Source organism: Piliocolobus tephrosceles, unplaced genomic scaffold, assembly GCF_002776525.5.
Source record: "Piliocolobus tephrosceles isolate RC106 unplaced genomic scaffold, ASM277652v3 unscaffolded_362, whole genome shotgun sequence".
Taxonomy (NCBI): Eukaryota; Metazoa; Chordata; class Mammalia; order Primates; family Cercopithecidae; genus Piliocolobus; species Piliocolobus tephrosceles.
This window is the reverse complement of record NW_022320087.1, coordinates 23,763-29,358: the sequence shown is the minus strand read 5'-3', so window position 1 is coordinate 29,358 and position 5,596 is coordinate 23,763. Positions and strand designations below refer to the sequence as shown.

General features: G+C 41.4%; 1 non-coding gene across 1 annotated transcript; it reads left to right on the top strand.

The window, feature by feature from the left end:
• The first annotated feature begins 2,526 nt into the window (after window positions 1–2,526).
• Window positions 2,527–2,599, top strand: TRNAM-CAU. The gene has a single exon. It is a non-coding gene; the product is annotated as a tRNA-Met (tRNA).
• Window positions 2,600–5,596: the final 2,997 nt, after the last annotated feature.

The following is a 5,596-nucleotide window of genomic DNA, read 5'->3' as shown; positions in this document are numbered from 1 at the left end:
CTTGAGTGGAGATAGAGAGAAAAGGGAAGCTGAAGGATAATGGATTGTAAAAATCCATGCTTTATCATTCTTGTCTGGTTTGATAATCAGTGCCTAGAAAGGAGTCAAAGAAGGTTTTCTTTCTACATCTTCTAAATAACACAAAACCTAGCTCCGCATTAAAGCCTTAGAATCAGTTTCTGGGATTGAAAAAAAAAAAAAAAACAAAGCAGTAGATTTCAGACTGTCATATTCAGATTCCCACAGATGTGGCAGCCACAATGCAGAATACTAACCGCTATATATGTGGTCATGGCAGGCCACTGGGAAAAGCTGATGACTTCTATTTATTACAAGTTTGTCATGCCAATTGCCTTTTCCTCAAACCAGTAAGAGCTCAAAAGGGCATACTTTATGATTACAAAGTAGAAATAACTTTGCAAAATCTTCATGGGTAGATTGATCTTGCTTCTTTTCACATGTGGCCAATTATCTTGCTCATTCCAGAAAGGTTCACAGCTTGCCATCTTACCTTGGTTTAAGAATTCTTTTTGAACTTACCCTGTGAAAGAAAACACACAGAAGAAAGCTTTCCCTCTGCATGTCATTGATTTCTGAACAGGAAAATACAAGACAGTATCATCACAACTGTAGAGACTGGGCATAAACTGGGAAATCTAGATTGTCAGGTTTTCAAGAAGCTTATATTCCAGGGGAGAGATCGAAAATAAAAACAATAATTTAATATGCTTTCCAATGTATTAAAAATTTTATTTAAAAGATGGAGAGAGAGGCAGGACATTGATTCAGCCAGAGAGGTCAAAGAAGACCTCTTAGACTCTCTGAGACAGTGACATTTGAGTTGTGGCCTCAGTGATGAAAATGAGCCCACTGTTCTGGGTCTGGAGCAAGACTGGTAGAGTGCAGAGGCCTACAGCTGGGGTCTGGGCCTCTGTGGGCAGCCAGAAGACGAGCCAATGGAGGACCCCAGTGACCAGACTGACAGCAGAGCCAAATATGAAAATGTTCTTTTTCTCTCAAGCCTCGAGACTGCACACCAAAGTCCCGAGCAATGAAGGTCACTCCATTTCCAGAGGACCCTTGTATCAGAGCTTCATCTCAGTTCCTTGCAGACTTTTCCTGAGGTGAAATGCAGGGACGGTCCCACTGCTCAGCTCAGTGTGGACCATGACCTTCCTGCCCTTCCCCTTTAGCTCACGCTCACCAGATTCTGAGGACTGATGAGGAAGGAATTGCTTTACAGCATTTTCTGCTGAGCATTTACTGCAAGATTAGGTCAATGTCCAGCTCATTGTCCACTTAGAGAAAAAAAAAAAATCTACCAGGTTTCATGTGTGACCCTGATAAATGTCCTCATTTGTTCTGTTTGTAATATATGAGGTTATCCAGAGGAATTTTCCCTGGATGTTATTACATTAAATAGTAGACAGGTACTGCAATGGTGAGGCCCAAGGCAGATGGAAATAACCACAGTTCACTGCCTGCTGCCACATACACCCTATTCCTGATCTGCCTGTGGGACTTTTTTTCCAAGAATTGAGTTTGTGCCAAATCCTTGGTTCCCTGACTCTGGCTTTCTGTCTGACAAATTCAAAAGAGATGTGCAAGAATAATTTTCAGTATTTGGCAAATCATTGAATGTGGTGTTTGAAGGAGGACAATGAGTCAAAGATGACTTGGAAGTCTAGGCCCAGGAGGAGGTTGAGAATTTGGTGTATGAATGAATGGACTACTGTGGAGAAAAACAGGCAGAGAGATAAGGAACAGGAGCAGAGAAAAGACTCCCATTTGGGAATCTAAAATAAATCTACTTCTCAGTTCAGGGTTTGCCACCTAGCATCTGTGGCACCTTAGAAACAATAATTATCTGAGAATCCATTACATCTAGAAATTGCACATCAGGGCACATCCTTTCGTTAGCGAAATTCAATTGGACCACGTAAACGTAATAAATCTCGTAGTATAAATAATAGCACACAGGATAAAACAAAGGGGTAAAAAACAAGGAGGGTACTATTATAAGCGGTTTGTGCTTTTTGTAGCGGCAATGTCTTCAGTCGTGTAGATGCAAGTGGAGATATGAAGGAAGACAGCAGTATGGTCAAGAGACATGTTTGATGACCATTTCTTCATTCACTTATCCAGGTGGTCAGTGAACTATCATGAACTGAGAACCTCGTGTCTTTTTTTCAACAGAGGAGACCGTGGAAAGTGTAAGAGTGACTAAGATCTCTGAGGGAAGGAAAAGCCGTATCACTGGGCTGCAAGAGGGGAAAAGAGCAGCAAAAGACAGGTACAATTGATTCTGGTAACGCAGAACCCAGACGGTCCTATGAAATACTGGAAAGGCGTAGACCCCTCTGGTCTTGGGTGTGGAATCTTCCTAGTGCGGCATGGATTGATACAGAGTAACTTTCAAGTAGAATTGATTGTGGTTTTTAAAAGCTGAAACCGTAAAGCAGCTGGGAAATGAACTCTGATAAATTGGATGTTGTGGGGCTCTTAGCGCGAGGGCTCTTATCGCGAGCCCTCTTAGCGCAGCCGGCAGCGCGTCAGTCTCATAATCTGAAGGTCCTGAGTTCAAGCCTCAGAGAGGGCAATGATTTTTACTATATGAAAATGTGTATATATATATATATAGTTCCCTACACTAAATATCGGAACGTAATGCTGTACCAGATAAGGATTTGAAGACTGACCCAATATTCGTGGAAAATGGAAAGATTATTCAAGTTTTCTTGTTTCTTCGACTTCCCACTGGTTTGAGTAAAATGAGTGGTGAAAACAGAGGAGTAGATTACACCAGAAACTACAAGCTATGTCATATCATTGGTCTTTCTAGCTGACACAGGAAGCAGGGGAAATTTCTCTTCCAACTTCCCGCTCTCAGGTTCATCTAACAGTAATTATTGGGTGGATTGGTGAAGTCATTCGTTCTTTTCATCTTCCAACAAATAGTTCTTGAACACGTATCTTGTTAAGAGGCTGTTTTGGGTCAAGAGTGAATACAACGCAAACATTCCCACCTTTGTGAAACTGTGTCCTAGTTGAGAGGAGTGGGGAGAAAGTGTATACAACACAAATGTTCCTACCATTGTGAAACTACATCCTACCTGGGAGGAGTGGGGAGAAACAGACAGGAAACAACACAAAATATGTAAGAAGTGATTTGGCGATGTCTACTGTGAGGGAATCGCTAGGCAGTAAAGTGTTTGGGAATGTGGAGGTGGCACATTCAGCTTTCAGGAGGACAATCAGGGACTCTGTCACCTTGACAACTTTAGCCTCGCCTTCTTCTAGTCATCTTGCCGGAACACCTGTGCTCATGTTTTTCTAACACTGTCATCAGAGTACTTTTACCATCAACGCAAGCGGGGGTTAGGAGAGCGTTTTGCACAGAAGGCTACTTGGCTTCGTTGGAAAACTGATGATACATGAGGACTGGGGTGGTCAATCCCTCGCATGCTCCTTCATATGAAAAATGAGGACTGTGGGATTCTCTGGCTGGTTCTCAGCAGCTAGAGATGGATCTGGGCAATAGGAACTGCTCAGCAAGTATTAGCTACTGCTTTTGTTGTCTTCTCTCTGTGGAATTCTGGCCTCTCCCACTGAATTTGTATCATAGGCATTCATGAGGGCCTTGACTGCATCAATATCTGATGAGAGATTTTAGTGAAGTTCTGTTGTCACGGCTGATTTGCTCATTTGGTAGCTAGCATCCAGCTTCTTGTGAACATTGAAATAAAATAAAATAAAATAAATTATGGAGGAATAGAATACAGATATATAGTAAGGTATTATTTTCCAGACAAAAAGGAGTTGGATAAAAGAATCTTAAGAATTTGTGCATGGTTCTCTTAAAATTTCTTCGATTTTTTTTTTTTTTTTTTTTTTGCCTGTTTTTCAAGTCTCCAATTTTTGTCACCCTTCACCCATCAGGTCAGAGAGATAGCCAATGGTCAGAAGGAATCTACCAGCAACTACCATAGTGCTTTTACCTGCCTGAAGATGCCTCTTTTTATTCAGCCTTCATGGGAAGTAGCAGCACCATCCGTTCTCAGAGAGCAAGCTCTGGAGTAGCTGAGCTAACCCCAGTTGTTAATCTGAGCTAATCCCAGTTACCCCAGCAGATTTACAGATTGAGGTTAGAACCCAGTAGGGTTCTCTTCCTGAAAAGAATAGGCTTCCCTCTAAGGTTTCACATAGCTACTGGGTGAGGAAAGAGCCCTAAATGGCTTGAGAAATTGAATGCTCTTTGGGCAAAGCAGGAAGCCCTGCTATGGAAGAGCATCATCTGAACGTAAATGAGGGTCTCAGTACAAACCGAGTGCTCAGGAGGTCAAGATGGTTAAGCAGACAGTCTGACCAGAATATCCATGGTGAAGAGAAACAGTCTTGTTGGAAGAAGGATGACGATAATGGGGGACTTCGAATAAAGGCTAAAAATGATTCAAAGAGAATGCAAAAAGAATCAGGCACAAATCCTTTACTATATTCTGTGGTGCAAATCTCACCTTACTATGTGTTTGTAAGTATTGTATTCCTCTGCAATCTTTATTTTATCTTTATGTTCACAGAGACTTCTTGGTGCCAACTAAATGAGCACAACAGCCAGTGACAACAGAGCTGCACTAAACTAGTCCCTCATCAGCTCTTGAGAGCAGGTTCCTTAAAGGTGAACAATATTCCACATATAAGGACTTTTCAGCACCACGCATTAGAAATGGAAGTGAATGTTTATTATTCGTTATAGAAGTTGGTCGATGTGTCTTTTCAGTTTCCCTCAGTAACATTATCCAAATTTTGTAGATGACACTAAAGCTCAGAGGAGTTCAACCATTTTCCTCAAATCATGTAGCTTTAAACAGGAAAACCAGATATGAAAAGCAGATTTCTTTCTAAATTAAAAAACAAAAACAAAAAATCTTGAGCTCTTGCTTTACCCTAGCACATAGTCTCGCCATCTGTTTTCTCCACACCAGGGCATTCCTGTAACATTCATTCACATAACAAATACAAATGAATGAGTGGATTCATTCATCAGATATTAATTCAGAATCTCTTTTGTGTCTACCACACTAGGTCAAACTTCCCAGTGCCTTTGTCTCCTCTCCCTCAAATCTCTCCACCCAATGTCTTGACAAATACTGTAGATCCTTCCTGCACAACGTCCCCAGAATCTTTTTCTTCCTTTTCATTCACCTCTGTCATCATCCGTGCTACACTATTTATGCAGGATGTTTCCGCACCCTGAAGTGTGATGGGCACTGGTGCTGCGGAAAGACTCCTGCTGTCCACCTCAGGAGCTGACACGATACATGTGGATAAATCTCAGTCCTTTAATATCTTTATGACTTCTTGCCCTTTCTCCCCAGTTCCTGTTTTCTCATGTTCGAGCTCTGACATTCAAAACTAAATACCTTTCTCTAACATGTTGCTTTAATTATTTAAGCATTTTGCCTGGGATTTTTTCAATTTATCTTAAGTTTTCATAAAACTCTCCCAACATATTTCTAAGGGACCAGGCTTTTCAATCACTGCTTCCCTCCATGTGTATTTCACACACACACACACACACACACACACACACACACAC